The sequence below is a fragment of the Antechinus flavipes genome, chromosome 2 (genome assembly GCF_016432865.1).
Source record: "Antechinus flavipes isolate AdamAnt ecotype Samford, QLD, Australia chromosome 2, AdamAnt_v2, whole genome shotgun sequence".
NCBI classification, from domain to species: Eukaryota; Metazoa; Chordata; class Mammalia; order Dasyuromorphia; family Dasyuridae; genus Antechinus; species Antechinus flavipes.
The window spans coordinates 544,704,876-544,725,658 of record NC_067399.1 but is presented as its reverse complement, the minus strand read 5'-3'; positions in this window follow the sequence as shown (position 1 = coordinate 544,725,658).

The window sequence follows — 20,783 nt, the reverse complement described above, 5'->3', positions numbered from 1 at the left end:
GAAGCAATAGGGAACCACTGAATTTTGGAATTGGGGAGTTGGGGAGAACATGGCTGTATTCTAGGAAAATCACTCTGGCAGAAGCATGCTGAAGTCAGAAGAGACTTTAAGCAGAGGGAAAAGGCTATCAAATTTGGCAAATAAAAGATCGTTGGTAACTTTGGAAAGGGTAGTTTCTTTTTAAATGCTGAGATTGGAAGTTAGATCGCAAAGAATTGAAGCCTGGGGCGGGGGAAATGAATTAAGTGTGGACAACTTTTTCTAAGAAAAAGTGAGATATAGGGTGATGTCTTGAGGGATAATATAGTTTCATGAAGCCTTTTTTTCCTCCAGAGATTCTGCAGATTTCCAACTCATACAATGGAAATTATTTGATATTCCCTAAAGATAAGTAGAAATTCCCTGCCAGGAGTCAACTTTACAGTTGAGGGGATTAATTTATGACTATTTTTCTGCCTCTCAATAGGCAGAACAATGATTTAAAAATATGTGGTCTGTGTGGAATGTGGAGGATTGAAGCAATTGCAAAGTCAGATTTGGAGCTGTGAGTAGTTACATGCTAGAGACTGGATTCTAAGTGGTCTGATCAGTAAATCTTTTGTTGGACTAGGAAGGTCAGTATGTCCTCAAGGCTCTCTAGAAGTGTTTTCATATCTGTTTCTCAAGCTGGTGCTAAGGTGAACTATCCAGATAGCACATAGCACATTTAGGCTGAAGACCTTGTTCAGCATTGTATTATTAGTTCAGTCTGTAGAAATCAAAGGTGACAACACAAACTTTCCTGATTATCATCATCTATTTGAAAAACATTTAAGCTGCACAGGTCATTCTATTCTGACCAACCTCTGGTTATCTTTGCTATTTTGTTTATATTCTTAAAGTGCTTGGAGGTACACATGCTCATGTATGTCAGGAATCCCTCTGTAATATACTAATCTTCTGGAGATTAGCCTTGAGGATTCAGTTATGTTGGTCCTATGGTCATTCTCTGGTGCACATCCAAAGTTCTTCCATTTTGGTTAAATTATCACCAGAGCTTCTGCTCTGTTGACCCAGTTGTTTAGAAATTTGGGTCCCCTCCATTCCTTTGTGAGGTATCAGAGTAGGATTTTGTGAATAGAAGATGAGTAAATTTTTTTTAAAGTAAATTTTTCTTTAAAATAGGCCCCTGTTGATTTTATTATGTGCTATTCACATTTGGTATTTATTTTATAGAAGAACATTTTCTGTATTGTTGAAGGTAAATTCAAGTCATCATGAGAGATTATAAATGGTTATTTCACCATATTATGTTTAATAATACTACTAAAAATAACTGGCATATTTGAGGAATACTCACACACACACACACACACACACACACACACACACACACCCCTCCTTAGTAGATGCCACAGGTATCATTGGTCCTATTTTACAAATGAGGAAACTGAAGTCTAGAGAACTTAAATGGTCCACTTATTGCCTCCAATTATTGGACATAGGATTTATTATTATTTTTGAAGTCACTGTTTTTTTTTATATTACCTTCATTTTTGAATTTGGGAGGAAAAGCATTTTATTTTTTTTTTTTTTTTTTTTTTTTTTTTTATAATAAATTTTATTTTATTTAATAATAACTTCGCATTGACAGAATCCATGCCAGGATAATTTCTACACGACATTATCCCTTGCAATCACTTATGTTTCGTTTTTTCCCCTCCCTCCCTCCTCCCCCCCCCCCCCCAGGATGGCAAGCAGTCCTATATATGCTAAACATGTTGCAGTATATCCTAGATACAATACATATTTGCAGAACCAAACAGTTCTCTTGTTGCACAGGGAGAATTGGATTCAGAAGGTAAAAATAACTCGGGAAGAAAATCAAAATTGCAAATAGTTCACATTCATTTCCCAGTATTCCTTCTTTGGGTGTAGCTGTTTCTGTCCATCATTTCTCCAATGAAACTCAGTTAAGTCTCTTTGTCAGAGAAATCCACTTCCATCAGAATACATCCTCATACAATATCGTTGTCGAAGTGTATAATGATCTCCTGGTTCTGCTCATCTCACTTAGCATCAGTCCATGTAGGTCTCTCCAAGCCTCTCTGTATTCATCCTGCTGGTCATTCCTTACAGAGCAATAATATTCCATAACGTTCATATACCACAATTTACCCAGCCATTCTCCAATTGATGGGCATCCACTCATTTTCCAGTTTCTAGCCACTACAAACAGGGCTGCTACAAACATTTTGGCACATACAGGTCCCCTTCCCTTTTTTAGTATCTCTTTGGGGTATAAGCCCAATAGAAACACTGTTGGATCAAAGGGTATGCACAGTTTGATAACTTTTTGGGCATAATTCCAGATCGCTCTCCAGAATGGCTGGATTCGTTCACAACTCCACCAACAATGCATCAATGTCCCCGTTTTCCCGCATCCCCTCCAACATTCATCATTGTTTTTTCCTGTCATCTTAGCCAATCTGACAGGAGTGTAGTGATATCTCAGAGTTGTCTTAATTTGCATTTCTCTGATCAATAGTGATTTGGAACACTCTTTCATGTGAGTGGTAATAGTTTCAATTTCTTCATCTGAAAATTGTCTGTTCATATCCTTTGACCATTTATCAATTGGAGAATGGCTTGATTTTTTATAAATTTGAGTCAGTTCTCTATATATTTTGGAAATGAGGCCTTTATCAGAACCTTTAATTGTAAAGATGTTTTCCCAGTTAGTTACTTCCCTACTAATCTTGTTTGCATTCGTTCTGTTTGTACAAAGGCTTTTTAATTTGATATAATCAAAATTTTCTATTTTGTGATTGGTAATGGTCTCTAGTTCATCTTTGGTCACAAATTTCTTTCTCCTCCACAAGTCTGAGAGATAAACTATCCTATGTTCTTCTAATTTATTTATAATCTCGTTCTTTATGCCTAGGTCATGGACCCATTTTGATCTTATCTTGGTATGTGGTGTTAAGTGTGGGTCCTTGCCTAATTTCTGCCATACTAATTTCCAGTTATCCCAGCAGTTTTTATCAAATAATGAAATCTTATCCCAAAATTTAGAATCTTTGGGTTTGTCAAACACTAGATTGCTATAGTTGACTATTCTGTCTTGTGAACCTAACCTTTTCCACTGATCAACTAATCTATTTCTAAGCCAATACCAGATGGTTTTGGTGACTGCTGCTTTATAATATAATTTTAGATCAGGTACAGCTAGACCACCTTCATTTGATTTTTTTTTCATTAATTCCCTTGAGATTCTCGACTTTTTATTGTTCCATATGAATTTTGTTGTTATTTTTTCTAAATCATTAAAATATTTTCTTGGAAGTCTGATTGGTATAGCACTAAATAAATAGATTAGTTTAGGGAGTATTGTCATCTTTATTATATTTGCTCGGCCTATCCAAGAGCACTTAATATTTTTCCAATTATTTAAGTCTGACTTTATTTGTGTGAAAACTTTTTTGTAATTTTGCTCATATAATTCCTGACTTTCCTTTGGTAGGTAGATTCCCAAATATTTTATGCTATCAACAGTTATTTTGAATGGAATTTCTCTTTGTATCTCTTGCTCTTGGGTTTTGTTGGTGGTGTATAAGAATGCTGAGGATTTATGGGGATTTATTTTGTATCCTGCTACTTTGCTAAAATTATGAATTATTTCTAATAGCTTTTTAGTAGAATCTCTGGGGTTTTCTAGGTATACCATCATATCATCTGCAAAGAGTGATAGTTTGGTTTCCTCATTGCCTACTCTAATTCCTTTAATCTCTTTCTCGACTCTTATTGCAGAGGCCAGTGTTTCTAATACAATATTGAATAATAATGGTGATAGTGGGCAACCTTGCTTCACTCCAGATCTTACCGGGAAAGGTTCCAGTTTTTCCCCATTGCATATGATGCTTACTGAAGGTTTAAAATATATGCTCCTAACTATTTTAAGGAAAAGTCCTTTTATTCCTATGCTCTCAAGTGTTTTTATTAGGAATGGCTGTTGGATTTTATCAAATGCTTTTTCTGCATCTATTGAAATGATCATATGGTTTTTGTTTGGTTGGTTGTTGATATAGTCAATTATGTTAATAGTTTTCCTAATATTGAACCAGCCCTGCATTCCTGGTATAAATCCTACTTGGTCATAGTGTATTATCCTGGGGATGATTTTCTGTAATCTTTTTGCTAATATTTTATTTAAGATTTTAGCATCAATATTCATTAGGGAGATTGGTCTATAATTTTCTTTCTCTGTTTTCAGCCTACCTGGTTTAGGTATCAGTACCATATCTGTGTCATAAAAGGAGTTTGGTAGGACTCCTTCAATCCCTACTTCTTCAAATAGTTTATTTAGCATTGGAGTTAATTGATCTTTAAATGTTTGATAGAATTCAGATGTAAATCCATCTGGTCCTGGGGTTTTTTTCTTAGGGAGTTGATTGATAGTTTGTTCTATTTCTTTTTCTGAGATAGGAGTGTTTAGGATATTTACTTCTTCCTCTGTTAGTTTAGGTAAGCTATATTTTTGGAGGTATTCTTCTATTTCATTTAAGTTGTCGAATTTATTGGCGTAAAGTTGGGCAAAGTAACTCCTAATTATTGCTCTAATTTCCTCTTCGTTAGTGGTGAGTTCTCCCTTTTCATTTTTAAGACTAACAATTTGATTTTCCTCTTTCCTTTTTTTAATCAGATTTACTAAGGGTTTGTCTATTTTGTTGGTTTTTTCATAGAACCAACTCTTAGTTTTATTAATCAATTCAATAGTTTTTTTACTTTCAATTTTATTGATCTCTCCTTTTATTTTTTGAATTTCAAGTTTAGTGTTTGATTGGGGGTTTTTAATTTGTTCCTTTTCTAGCATTTTTAGTTGCAAGCCCAATTCATTGACCTTCTCTTTCTCTATTTTATACAAATAGGCCTCTAGAGATATGAGATTTCCCCTTATTACCGCTTTGGCTGCATCCCATACATTTTGGTATGATGTCTCATTATTATCATTTTCTTGGATGAAGTTATTAATTATGTCTATAATTTGCTGTTTCACCCAATCATTCTTTAGTATGAGATTATTTAGTTTCCAATTATTTTTTGGTCTACTTTCCTGTGGCTTTTTATTGAATGTAATTTTCAATGCATCATGGTCTGAAAAGGATGCATTCACTATTTCTGCCTTACTGCATTTGAGTTTGAGGTTTTTATGTCCTAATATATGATCAATTTTTGTATAAGTTCCATGAACTGCTGAAAAGAAGGTGTACTCCTTTCTGTCCCCATTACATTTTCTCCAGAGATCTATCATATCTAATTTTTCTAGTATTCTATTTATCTCTTTGACTTCTTTCTTATTTATTTTGTGGTTTGATTTATCTAATTCTGAGAGTGCAAGGTTGAGATCTCCCACTATTATAGTTTTACTGTCTATTTCTTCTTGCAGCTCTCTTAATTTCTCTTTTAGGAATTTAGATGCTACACTACTTGGTGCATATATATTTAATATAGATACTTCTTCATTATTCATTCTACCCTTTAGCAAGATATAGTGCCCTTCCTTATCTCTTTTGATTAGATCAATTTTTGCTTTAGCTTGATCTGAGATCAGGATGGCTACCCCTGCTTTTTTGGCTTCACCTGAAGCATAGTAGATTTTGCTCCAACCTTTTACCTTTAACCTGCATGTATCACCCCGCTTCAGGTGTGTTTCCTGTATACAACATATTGTAGGATTCTGGCTTTTAATCCATTCTGCTAACCGCTTCCTCTTTATAGAGGAGTTTACCCCGTTCACATTTATGGTTAAAATGACCAATTCTGTATTACTTGCCATCTTGTTGACCCCGGTTTATGCTTTTCTCCCTTCTTACTCCTTACCCCCTCCCTTACCCCCCTTCCCAGTATTAAGCTTGTGAGCTCCCCTTGCTTCTCACAGCCCTCCCTTTTTCAGTATCCCTCCCCTCCCCTTAGAGTTCCCCCCCCCCCCAACTTACCCCTTTCCCTCCCAGTTCCCGTATTCCCTTCCACTTAGCTTATTCCTTCCTTTTTCACTTTTCCCTTCTCACTTTTCAATGAGGTGGGAGAAGTTTCACCATAGATTGAATATGTCTAAAATTCTTCTCTTACTGCCAATTCTGAAAGCAGTAAAATACTCACTATTTTCATTCCTCTCCATTCTTTCTCTCAGATATACTAGGTTTTCTTTGCCTCTTCATGAAATGTAGTACCCCCACTTTCCCTTTTTTCTAGTACAATGTCCTTTCCTCAACTAGTTTCTAGAACAAGGTATACATGTATTTTTTATACATCTTTACAGCCGAAATATAGTTCCCAAGATTAATCTTTACCTTTTTAGATTTCTCTTGAGTTCTGTGCTTGTAGATCAAATTTTTTGTTAAGTTCTGGCTTTTTCATCAGAAATAGATGAAATTCGCTTATTTCGTTGAATGACCATCTTCTTCCCTGGAAAAAGATGCTCAATCTCGCTGGGTAAGTTATTTTTGGTTGCATACCAAGTTCCTTAGCCTTTCGGAATATCATATTCCAGGCCCTTCGATCCTTTAATGTGGATGCTGCCAGATCCTGGGTGATCCTTATTGTGGCTCCTTGATACTTGAATTGGGTTTTTCTAGCCGCTTGCAGTATTTTTTCCTTTGCCTGAGGGTTCTGGCATTTGGCCACTATATTCCTTGGTGTTTTGATTTTAGGATCCCTTTCAGTAGGGGATCGATGAATTCTTTCAATGTCTATTTTACCTTCTGTTTCTATGACTTCTGGGCAGTTCTCTTTGATAATTTCCTGGAAGATAGTGTTCAGGCTTTTTTTTTCATCATACTTTTCTGGAAGTCCGATGATTCTCAGGTTGTCTCTCCTGGATCTGTTTTCCAGGTCTGTTGTCTTCTCCAGAAGGTATTTCACATCCTTTTCCATTGTTTGATTTTTTTGGATTTGCTTGACTGATTCTTCTTGTCTCCTCGAGTCATTCAATTCCAATTGTTCGACCCTGATTTTCAGTGAGGTATTTTCTTCACTCACTTTTTTAAGATCTTTTTCTAATTGTCCAATTGAGTTCTTTTGTTCTGTGGAATTTTTTTCCATTTCGCCAATTTTGTTTTTTAGAGAGCTGTTTTCTGTTTCCAGTTCACTAATCCTATTTTTCAAGGATTTGGTTTCTTTATCCACTCTCTCTTTAACTGACTTCTCCAGGCTCTTTTGCCAAGCCTCCCTCTCCTTTTCCCATTTTTCTTCTAGCTCCCTTGTGAGAGCCTTTTTAATTTCCTCCATGAGATTCATCTGTGCTGAGGGATATAAGGTCTCCTCCTTCGGGGATTCACCTGGGGACTGTTTGTTTTTAGTCTCCTCAGGGTTTGGAGTCTGCTCTTTATCTGTATAAAAGCTGTCCAGGGTTAAATTCTTTTTCAGTTTCTTGCTCATTCTGTCTATTTATCAAAGACAAACTATCAAAGAAACAGAAGGAAAAAAAACCCCTTGAATGGAGGCTGCTTTCTTTGGGGGAGGGGCAGGGTATTCGTGAGGCACAGGTCCTACTGTGCTATGGCGCCTGCGCACTGAGATCCGAGCGCTCTGAGATCCGAGCGGGCTAAGACACTGTGGGGGAGGGGTGGCCAGGTCCCTAGAAACTCCAGCTGTTTGGGATTGTATTCTTCACCCCCGGTGTTTTTAGCTTCTCTGCTGGGCTGCTGACTTGCTCCTATAGCAAAGCTCTCACCGCAGAGACGGCTGCGGTCCTACCCCCTCTCCGCTCCACCCGGTTCTGAGCTGCTATCTGTGCTCTGGTTGCAGCTGCTGCTACCCGCAGACTGCTTCCAAATACCGTCCCCGCCCTCGCGCAAAAACAGACCTTTCTTGACGAGTCTCAAGGATGGTTTCTCTTGGTAAGTAATTGTATGGTTTTTTTTTCAGTCGAGCATTAATTCAGAGGCATGAAATGAAATGAATAGTGAGAGAAAAACACGGAGATTACACAGAAGTGTATTTCCTCTCCGCCATCTTGGCCGGAAGTCGGAAAAGCATTTTATTAAAAGTATTTTGTCTACCAACTGAGTCTGATGATGGCTTTCCATATCCATTTCCTGCTTCTGCAAAGAAAGCAAAGGAGATATATTTTCTTATCTCTTTTTTGGGGGCCAAGCTCTGTCATTATAATAGGCAAATCTCCCGTTTAACTTTTAACCCCCATTTATGTTGTAGTCTTTGTGAATACTGTTTTTCTTGTTCTGATTATTTCATTTTGCATCAGTTTATATAATTCTTCCCATTCTTCTTTGTATCTTTCGTATTCATTTTTCTTAAGCAGGATTTTTACATCGAGATCTTTTTAATCCAAGACCAGCTTTCTGTCCATAGTACTACGCTGCCTCTTAGTCTCAGAAACAAATATCTACATAGTTTTTGTCCATAATTTCTGTCACTCAGAGAACATTTAGGAAGCATCCATGTGCAAATGGGAAAATATAAAACAGTATCATAATGCTGAAAATATTATTGAGAAGATAGGAAATATGCATAATAAAAAGGTAGATGGAAGGCAGTCTCAGAGGGAAGGAATAATGGGAGTGAGAGAGACATAGTAGAAATATCCTCCAATTAGAAGACAGAGTTTGCTCTAAATCTTGAAGGGAAACAGGGAATTCCCATTCAGGTTTACTAAAATACTCATAATAGTCTAGTGAAGCAGGTAACCTGGGCATTATCAGTCTATTTTTTTTTTTAACAGATTAAATTCAGGAAACACTTCATAAATATTATATGCAAGACATTATGCCAGGGGATGAAAAGAACAAGGGTTGGAAGAGTTAGTTAAATAACAGCTACCTAGCTGGTCTACATTGGCTCTGGGTCTCTTGATTCCAAATTCCGTGCTCCTGTATCTCTTTTTCAAGGCTAAACATTCCAAACACCTTCATCCATTAAAAAAAGTATCTTTTTGATATAGCCTAAATTTTCCTTTTTATCCTTCACCTTCCCAGAGTTCTTCATTTATACTTATGTCTTTATCATCCTGCTGTACAGTTTTTCAGTTGTCCTTTATAAATGTGATGCTTACAATCCTATTGTATAGTCAAGGCTTGTGTAATGTACAGGGGAATGATGATGCTTCTTTATCCACACACATTTCATCAAAATTCCTTTTTTTTTTTTAGGTGTCAATCCTCTCCCATATTGCATACTACAACCAGTTTGTGAACCTAAATGTAGGACTTTTCATTTATCCTGTTAAACTTAATTTTGTGGGTTACTTTTCTTATTAAAGCTATCCTTGATATATTTTTTAACGTAAGATTAGCTGTAAAATATAGGAGTGGAATAGACATTCATGTTGTGATTTGCCCAGCTTATGCTATAGTAGGGAAGACCCTGAGCTCTTGGTGTAGGGTGTTGAAAGTTTTAATACAAGTCAAAAAGGGGGGGACATCAGAGCAAACCTGTATAATCAGAAAGACTTCAAGGAGCATCTTGGACTGGATCCATTTTCTAGTATATCAAGGAACTTGTAGTGAAGTGTGTTGGGGACAGACTTTGATTGCTAGTCAGGAATGGCCATCTCCACCATTACCCTTTCAGAAGCTTTAATAATCTTGCCTGGCCAGTTTAGTTTGTTTTGTGTAGGACAAAAAAAAGATTGGCCATTTGTGATGTCCCTCAGGACCTCCCTGTGTGTTATTTGCATTCTTAATAAGATGCACACCCTTTAGGAAAAAAAACAAACAAGAACCAAAAAACAAGCAGACCTTGTTCCCTCTGGAAGGGTGCTTGGCAGAGCATCAAATACCTACCCAGAAGAGCAAATTCTGTTCCTTCTGGCTTATTGACAGTGAGTGGAATTGATTTCTGGGGATTGCCAGTCACTGATTAAATACTACTTAAGAGAGCAAGGGGATTGGGTAAATTTTTTGTGTGTTTTTGATAATTTTAAACTGTAGCAGACCTGTGGATATTTGATGGCTGTTTGCCAAGAGGGTAGGGAAAGATGCCTCCATTGTTGTTTTAGTACAGCCTTAGTGATGAGTCTTTCTGAAAAGTCCTTTATACACTTTATCTCACTTCATTAGCATAATAACCCTGTGAGAGATGGGTACTTCAGGACAAGTTTGATTCAGGCATTGTTCTTGTTGAAGGCAGAGTGCTAATAGCTGAACTTTATTGGTATTCAGGTGCAGTGATACGTTCTTCATTGTTCAGTACTTTTCCGGGTTTAGAAGCTGGGTCATATCTTCTGTACATGATATTAGGTAAATATTTTCTAACAATTTAGCTTTCTTTTTTTGAACTTTTTGTTCTTTAAAATCTTCATCTTAACTAAGTATTGTTTTGATGGCAAAGGATATTTCTTATCCATTAATTAAGAAAGTACTTTCTTGAAAGGAATAGCAGGAGGAGAAGAAAGGAAAGGAGGAATAATTAATATTTATTAAAGTTGACATTTTTATGGCATATGGTTGTTCATATTCATTTATTTTTATTTAGAAAATTATTTTATTTTTACTTTAGGAATAAAATAAGCATTTCTATAACAGTATAATAAAAAAGATGACCTTACATGAAACTGAAAATGATATCATGTAAATTTCTTTTTTTTTCTTCCCTCTCCTTACTCTAGAGATGACCACCCATTAGAAACAAATAATTGTGTGTATGTGAAGTTATTCTGTACATGTTTCTATTCATCAGTTCTTTCTTTAGATGCAGATAGAAGCTTTCTTTATATGTCCTTTATAACTAATTTGGGTATTGCAGGAATAGCCATGGTTTGGGGAACAAGTTGTGGCAGATGATTGTGATGGAATACTACTATGCTAATAGAAATGATGAGCTCAGTGATCTTAGGAAAAACATGGAACATCTTGCATTAAATAATAAAGAATGAAATGATCAGAATCATGAGGACATTGTATATAGCAATAGCAATATTATTTTAAGAACAAATTTGAGTGAACAAGTAATTTTAACTCTTATAAATAGTTGACATTTAAGTGAGGCAGCTAGATAGCCCAGTGTATAGAGTTCTGGATCTAGAGTTCAGAAGATCTGCAATCAAATCCAGTTTCAGATACTTATTAGCTATGACCCTGAGCAAATCATTTAAATCTCTGTCTGCCTCAGTTTCTTTATCTTTAAAATAGGGGTTGATTATAAGAGTATCTATCTTCCAAGATCATATGTGAAGCTATTTACATGAAGATAAAGTAAGGTAATAATTAAGCACTATATAAAATCCCTAGCTATATTTTACAATTACTTTTATTATGTAGCACTTTAAAATTTGAAAAGTGTTTTATACTTGTATGTTACTTTGTGAGGTAGGCATCTTTTTTCTTTTTTCCTTTTTTTGATCTGGACCTCTCTAAAATTTCATTATTGCTGGGAACCCAGCACCTCCTTTGAGAAAACTCTTTAGCCATGCAGATTAACATCTTTCTCTAAACTATAGTCCTTTTCAGAGATGTCTTAGACACTAAGAGAATGAGCGATTTACATCCAAGATGACCCACTAGATGAATCTTTGAGGCTGGATTAGCGAAGTCTTTCCATTGAATCATATTACTTCTTTTAATAAATGCTTCCTTTTTGAGGGGGAGCTGATTAATGATTATGCAGTTTTATTCCTCAATTCATTATGAAGAGTAAAGCTATAATTTGTGCTTCTCAGATGAAAGAATTTTGAATCATTTTGAACCATTCCTTTACTTTTGTTGGAATAGTGGCAGCATAATTTTCTTAAATTAGAAAAACAAACACAAAAGCTATCCTTCTATTCCTATACATATAAATGATTTTCACTCATACACAAGGTATGTATTATAATTGCAAGGTGACATTATTGAAGATTGTTCATTATAGTAGTTCTCTCCAGTTACTGTCCAAGGAGGACTATTGTACTCTTACATCAGTAGTTCCCAAAGTGGGATGAAAAAAACAGTCCATTGAACTGTGGGCGTAAAAAAAAATTAGAACTTCTATTTATATGCATTGTTCATATAAATAAGCATTGCATTAAGTTTTATTAATATTTAATATGTAGGTATATACGGGCACACTGACTCAGGCTATATGTGAGATATATGTCATGATGGTACCCTAAGTATCCTGAGGACAGAATGGAAATTCCACAATATGGAGGGGTTGATAGTAGCAGTTTTCTTCATTAAAAATGTGTATTGTTTTTTTTCAGCATGTTGCAGAGTATTGTGTAATTTATATTACCTAAAGTGGATTTATGGATTATCCAACTGATTTTAACTGAACTAACCCTCACAAAATGGGCCAAATGGCTTAAAAAGGTTTTCCTGGAAAGTAATCATGGATTGAACATAATACTACTAATATAAGCTTATATGAGCAAATGACAGCACAATATCAAGATAAATACTTTTGTTCCTAGTGCATCCTAAAATGATGATCTAATGAGATCTGAGAAGTTGACCAGAAAATTTTCAAAATTATTAAGAAGGTTATTTGAGTATAGATTTACATCCACTCCCATCAACAGTGAATCTTACCAGAAGTGTATAGTGTGCCTTGAGATTTTAGCCATTGAGTGTATGAAACTGTCATCATTAGCAAGATATCTGATCATTTAAAATTTATTGCCAAAAATTATGCAACCTTTGGCTCATATAGAGGCTTATGTATACTTAAGTAAATAGGTTTCTATTCTGTTGAAAAAATGTCCTAAATGAAAAGTTTCATTGAGTTTTGAATCATTTGTTAGAAACATAAAAAATCTGTATACCTTTTGAATAGTTTATAAGAACTGAGTATCATTAGGGAAGAAGGAAATTTACTAGCCGAATTTTAACAAAAAATTTTTTTAATTGATGGTTAAGATTTTTAAAAATTATTATCATGATTGAATAAATTTAATTTATTAAATGATTTAATAAATGAGAGTGCATTTCTTCCATTTGACCCTGAGTATCTTTGTGATGTAAAGATTTTTCCAGCTATGACCACCATTCAAACCAGTTAACAAAATAAACACTTTCAAACAAAACTTTTGTTTGTTTATATTATAAAATGTTAAACCAAGATTTTCATTATTAAGAGTAGCAATATAGCTATTATTTATGTATTGCTATAAAGTTTGTAAAATGTTTTATGTGTATTATTATATTTGAAAAAATAGCTTAAAATTAGGCACAATTATACAAGAATTCATATTATTTTTTTCATTCAGAATGATTATTTTGTGAAGCACATCTCACTGTTGCCACACTTTGTTGCCTTTATTCAAGACCGGAATTGTCCATGTGAGAAATGTATATCTTTTATGTAGCCAAGTTAATTAAAAAAAAATTTACGCATAACCAATTACATTTTTCTCCTGAAAACATTATTCTAATTTTAGTGAGAGCAATTAGGTTTCTTGTACCATCCATTAAAAAAAAAATACTTCTCCCATATACATAGCATACCAGTATAGTAGAACATGTTGATAATTTTTTTTTTAAAAAGTAAATATTAAGTACCTGCTTTTTGCCAGGTACTTTGATAAGAACTGGGGATACAAAGAAAGATGGTCTCTGATCTCAAGAAACACATACCAACATGAGAAGACAATAATTAAAAAGAATCTGAGAAGTGGGGAGAAGTGCCCGTCAAGACGGCATGAGGAAGTCCACGGGAGTGTAGCCAGGTACAAAATTTTGAGATGGTTGCCTTGGGTACCCTCCTTAAATGAAGGATCTGGGAGGAACTTCTTCCATCATTCACTCCTCATCCTCTCCAGTGAGCAGAGAAGGGGCATTGAAAGTGTCTCAGTTTCAGCATTGATGTGGAGCATGATAAAGTCCAAAAGTAGGTACTGGGTGTACCTACATTTTTTTTTACTTCTGGGTTGCATACTTTAGATAATACTCATAGAACATTATGATATTTCTCTATATGGCTATTAAGTTTCAAGAGTCAGTAAAGAAAGAAAGATCTGAAATGATTTTTATCAATTTCTTTAATTATAGAAAAGTAGGAGGAAATAGGTAGAAAGAAGACTGGAGATTTGCTCCCAGCATCCACCCAGAATTGAGAAGTTGATATCAAACGTGCTAGAGGAAGTCCTCCATATTTCCTTTCTTGACCCTTCCTTTTCTTGAGCACTGATGTCTATGTGAGGTCACTGTAGAAGTGTCTGTCTATTATGTGTAATGACTTTTCTGACTATGTCAACTTACATAAATCAGTCTGGGCTATGAGGAGGAGAAGATGTTAAATAAAAGACTTGAATTTGCAGATAGTAGTTAATTGGCTTGGGGAGAATCCTTGTATAATGGCATAAGTAATGCCAAATAGTCTGTAATGTGCCTTTTTACTGTTGAAATGCCTGTTAAAGAGTCTTTAATAATCAGCAGCATAGGAAATTTTACTATTTTGAGCTCATCTGTTTCCTATTTTATATTTTTGCTAATCTTCCAATTAACTCCCACCTTTCCCCCTACACTCACAGAATGACTCTTTTCCTTTGCCTACTTTTATGCTTAGTCGCTAATGCCAAAATGCAATATGTCTTGGGTATTAAAAACTCCATGGGTTGTTTATTTAGAATGAATATTCCCTAGGTTTACCTTGTGGTTTTCTGGAGGTGGTTGCAGAATGAGGACCTGTCCTTCCTGTGCTGGAGTTTTTGTTTTTTCTCCTTACCCTCTGGTTTTTCAAATTTCCTAGGAAATTTTTTTTTTCTTATACTGAGAACATTTTTGGGTGCCTGCTCAAACTGTCATGATTCTCCCACTCTGTTCCTAATTGGATCCTTCAACAAAGAAGAAAAATGAAAAATAACAGCAGTGACAAATCAAAAAAATGGCTGTGCCTGTGTGCCTCCTTCTGTACCTGTAGACCCCTACCTCTGTGGAAAGGTAGGCTTCATCATCAAGGACAGAATTTTACCTACCCAGAGTTTCCATTCCAGAAGTATGGTGATGTATAGTGGCAGAAGCTACTGTTGACATTTCAGCTCTTGGGATGTTTCCTGATGAACTGGTTGAGATATGTAAGGGATGCAGATTATGGAACCTTCATAGACATGCAGGCAGTCTATTGCAGTGGTTCTCAAACTTTGTTTTCAGTATCTTTATCCTATTAAAAATTATTGAGGATCTCTCCAAAGAGTTTTTGTTTATCTGGATTATATTTATAGACATTTACCATATTGGAAATAAAAACTATTTTTGAATTTGTTGACCCTCTAAAAGGGTTTCAGAGATCCCCAGGATTCTCTAGATCATACTTTGAGAACCACTACTCTATTGCATAAAATTTTACTTCATTGTGGTCCTTAAGCTTCCTTAATTCTTTCTCAGAATTAATAATCATTTCCAATGGAGACCATGTTGGGGTCTTCCTAGGCTCTAGATCTGAAGCTCATTTACACAGAAATATAAATAACTAATGACAGTGGAAGGTGCTTTCAGATGGATGAGCAGTCTTAATAGGATATAATGTTTTGCAGTTAATGAACTTGTGGTGGAATTTCAAGTAATTAAAAATAGTTTAGGAGAGGAAGCTTTTTTCCTTTTTGAGGCAGGGAGAAGAAGGAGTGGGCAAGTAAGCTTTTCCTACTCCCTGAAATCCCTTCACCCAAAACTGACCCAGGTGATAAGTGTAACTTTATCTGTAGTGATGACTGTTGCTACCTTAATAGTTAAACTGATCCCTGTTGAGGTTTAAAGATATATTTATTTTTTCACTTCACTCAACTTTCCTGCTTGATCTGGTTCCTGTCATATATGTTGGATGTAGATACTATGTTTTTGTTTCCAGAATTTATTTTAAGAACAACAGTAGGAGAATGTTGTAAACTTGGAAAACGACATACAGGAAGCTGTAAACTGCAGTTACCATGCTATGAAAATGTCTGAAGTGTTTTAAGCAGTTTACTTCTTTCCTGTACTTATCCGTGGTGAGTGGTTTACATCTGGCTTAAATATTCAGTTTATATACATTTCTCTGTGTTTTCCTCCACTAATGTTTGTGGAAAGAAAGCTAAATGGAAATGAGATTCTATTTCTTTTAAGTACATGTCAGTCTAAACTCATCAGTTTTTCTGAGGAGGTAGTCAGGAATCACTGATTGGTGAAATATTCTAGGTCATCTTAACTATATTGCACATGGGAAACCAAAAGGGTATCTTTTCGCCACGGTTTTCTTATTATTTTATTCTTTGAACCATTCTTAGTAATGATATTGCATAGTACCTAAAAATACTTAAAGTAGGGGTTGGTAATTTTTTAAATGTGGTGTTCTCTAATATCCCAAACCCTCTTTTTTTGGCCATGAGGGAAGGAAGGGGATGGGGATGGGTGATTAAGCAAATTCTAGATTCTATCAAAGAATGGTTTTGTTAGTGACTTTGTACTCTACTCAGGTTCCCTGCCCCTGCTTTATAGAGATGAAATTAAGGTGGTCTATTCTAGGTATGGGGCAGCTAGATGATGCCATAGTGCATAGAGTACCAGGCTAGGAGTCAAGAAGACTCATCTTCCTGAGTTCAAATCTGGCCTCAGACACTTATTAGCTGTCTCTCCAGATAAGTCATTTAACCCTGATTGCCTTAGTCTCCTCATCTGTAAAATGAACTGGAGAAAGAAATGGCAGTGTCTTTGCCAAGAAAATCCCAAACGGGCTGACAGAAAGTTAGACGTGACTGAAACAACTTACGAACAAAAATAATAACTATACAAAAAGGTTTTAAAATCTTAGGAATAAAGGCACTATTTAATCCTAGTATTGTTAGTCAACTATGTATTATAGCTTATCTAGTCAATATTGCATAATTCAAAATTTGCAGTTTTAATTAAACCCTGTGTTGACAACTCAGTCATTCTTTAGTCCCTCTTAGTATGCAAGTTGGAGTGTAGTTTAACAGGAAAGTCCTTTGGAGGCAAAAACTTTGTCACCTTGTTTTTAGAAATATTTGAACCAAATATTTTCTATTTCAGACATCGTTAGAAATTAAGAGAAAAACCTGGAGGCAATGTCAGGAATCTGAACAATTCTTCAACTTCTGAGTTAGGTCTTAAAGATATAACATTTATTATTTGAATCGCTATGACTTTCTAAACTATCATATCTACTAAACTAATTACCAAAGATAATTCTAAAACCAAAGCTTAGTAAAATTTAGAATATCTGCTCATCTGCTTCATTTCCTCAGCAAACATGTGATTTATTTGTAAGGATGTTTTGGTAAATATTTTACCACAGGCAAATTTTCTTCCCTCCCCTCAAAAATGCTCATGACATACTTCTAAATTTAATTTGTGCTATTAATATTGTCTCCATTGTTTAAGTCTAAATGATTGATAAGCCAGCAATTCAAATCTTGACTTATAGTGTTAGCCAATTACTAAGGTCTAAATGTTCACACTGAAAATTTTAATACTTGACTCTGGAGCAGGTCCCTTGCATACTTTTGCCTCAGAATAATGAAAAGCATTTCAAAATTTTTACTACTTTCTAAAGAAGACAATATAAGGTTCAGAGTATAGAAGTGGCTTGTCCAAAGTCATGAGATGAATTGTTCTTAGAAATGAATTTAATATACCAATTTCCTGAATCCTTCTCCTGTTGGGATGTAGCAGAGATGAAATTTTTTTCCTGAAGTATGCACAGTGATATCCTAAAAGCAAAAGTTAGATTTATCAGGATTCTGTAGAATATATAAAAGTTCAGTGAAAGTAAAAATGAAAATTAGCATTTTCATGATCAATTTAGGTATTGCATTGTGAACATTTTAAAATTATATTTACAGATTAAAGTAGACTTTAAAGTAGTTTTATCAACTATTGCAAATACAAGCGAATTAGAGATAAGACTTAAATGTAGAAAGCAATGAGAGGACAACACAAAGCTATTTAGAAATGAATTGTTATGTTATAGACATAAAAGTTGTGTAGAACATTACTGAAGATAATTTGTTTCACTTGGACTATAGGTCTGCTACCTTTAGGATCCTAAGCAAATCATGTTACCTCTGGTATCTTGATTTTCTTCATTCATGGAATTAGGAAATTGGATTAGCTTCTAACTCTAGAATTATGATCCTTATTTAGAAGGCTTTCTGGTATTGGGAGTTTTTGTTTTCAAGAGTACACAAACTATATTCCAGTAGACTTGTGATGGAAAGAACCATGTATATCCAGAGAGAGGACTATGAAGACTGAATATGGATCAGAGCATAGTATTTTCACCTTTGTTGTTGTTTGTTTGTTTGTTGTTTCTTTTTCTCATTTTTCCTTCTTTTGACCTGATTTCTCTTACACAGCATGATAAATGTGGAAATATGTTTGGAAGAATTGCATGTCATGTTTAACCTATATTGGACTACTTACTATCTAGGGAAGGGAATTGGTGGGATTGGAGGGATAAAAATTTGGAACACAAGGTTTTGCAAGGCTGAAAATTACCTTTATATGTATTTTGAAAAATAAAAGGCTATTATTATTATTTTTTAAAAAGAGTACACAGTCTAAGAAGCACTTTGAATACTCTTCTCAGGATGAGACTTCTTAGTTGCAGTGAAATTTTTGTAGTAGATTGTGTTGATAAATCTGCTTGGCTGGACATACCTTGAAGTATTTTTGAAGTTTAATTTACATAGAGATATAATTCTGTGTTGTGGAGTACATATTGGGCTCATTCTTGAAAATGTGTTGTCTCTTCTCTTGGACTGTAAGCTCCTTGAGGGAAGAAGACTTTCTTTTTATTAATGATATCTTTGGATATGCTAAATGTTAGGGATATTATATTATAGTAGGAACTTAATAAATGTTTATTGACTCTTCGAGACTTGGGGGTTTCCTTGCAATTTCTGCTGGATGAATTTGAAAGGTAAAGGAAAAAACTTGTCATGTTGAAGATATTTCTTTGGGGATTTTCATTTTTTGATGTTTTTTTTATGATGTGCTAGGTACTATACTAACTGCTTGTGCTACACAGCAGGCAAAATAGCCCCTGTCCTTAAGAAGTTTTGTTTGTGATGTGTGTATAAAGATATCTTATATTTCTGTAGATTCTTTAGAATATATAAAAGCTCAACAATGAGATGAACCAAATCAGTTCTAATGGAGCAGTAATAAACTGAACCAGCTACACCCAGCGAAAGAACTCTGGGAGATGACTATGAACCACTATATAGAATTCCCAATCCCTCTGTTTTTGTCCGTCTGCATTTTTTATTTCCTTCACAGGCTAATTGTACACTATTTCAAAGTCTGACTCTTTTTGTACAGCAAAATAGCTGTTTGGACATGTGTATATATGTGTGTGTGTGTGTGTGTGTGTGTGTGTGTGTATATATATATATATATATAGTATTTAACTTATACTTTGACATATTTAACATATATTGGTCAACCTGCCATCTGCGGGAAAGGGTGGGGGGAAGGAGGGAAAAAGTTGGAACAAGAGGATTTGCAATTGTCAATGCTGAAAAATTACCTATGCATATATCTTGTAAATAAAAAGCTATAATAATTTTAAAAAGGGAAAAAAAAGAATATATAAAAGCTCTTCTCAAAGACAACTTATACCTGGAACATGTCACACAGGATTGATGGCTAGTTTTGATGTGGTGGTCAGGAAATGAGTTTGAGGCTTGATTTTGGGCAAGATAAAGAGAAAGCTCTCCTATAGAGGCCATCCTTCCCATTGCACAGTTTAAGGTTTTCTGATGAGGAGAGTAGGATGACAATTGGAGTTTAGGGGACCCTGTTTAGATTTGGTGCCAATATTTGAAGGGGGCACTGGAAAAAAAAAAAAGATCCTGTAAAGAGTGAAGAGTAAAGAGGACTTTTAAAAGCAGACCAGGATTCAAGTTCTATCACACTAATTAATAGCATTGTGTGATAACCTCTCCAAATTTTACTTTCTTCATCTCTAGAATGGGGATAATGATGCTTACATTTCCTGTATCACAATACTGTTATAAAATGTTTTGTAAGTTATAAAAGTCTGCACACATAGACGAGGCTTTTGTTATTCCAGAGAGATAAAAATGTCATTGTCAGATTGATTAAAAAAAAAAAAAAAAGCAAAATGAAGGAGTGACCTGGTTATATAATATTAAGTTCTTGACTATAGGAACAAAAAGACTGTTGAAACCTTGGGCATAAACAGAAAATGGAGTTAGAACAACCCTTGGCACATACTTGTGGATATAATTTGGCTGCTCACTGGTGACATAAAACATGAAACTAGATAATTACATAATTAGGCAATTAAAACATGTGTCCTATCCCCAGGACACCAAAACAATTCCTCAGAGCTTGAAGACTGAATAATTGTGCCTGATTTTTTTTTCCCTGTGGGATTGTGTATTTGTATGTGTGTGTTTTTAATGATTCAATCCCAGAGAGTCCCAGTGTTGCTTGACACTTTAAAAACCAAATTTTTTGACTATAAGATTTTAGTTTGATGATTTTAGTTGAAGTTTAATCAGCAGAACTGAGGAATTGGTTCATTCAATAATTTAATCAAACTACATTTATTAAGCAACTCCTATCAGCTGAGACCTTGTGTTAGGTACTGGGATAAATCAACAAATATTTAATATTCACCTTCTCTAGGATAGACCTTATGCTAAGGACTAGAGTTCCAAAACAAAAGAGGAAAGAAAAGGCCTCATCTTCAAAGGACTTAAATTCTAATGGAGGAGACATTACTTGCATGTTAAGCAGTGTAACATAAAATACACATTATATACATAAATTTCAGATACATAAAAGAGAGATAGAAGGGAATGGGTGAGAGTGGGGAAGCAAGTAGGGGAGGCTTGGAGAGACCTCTTG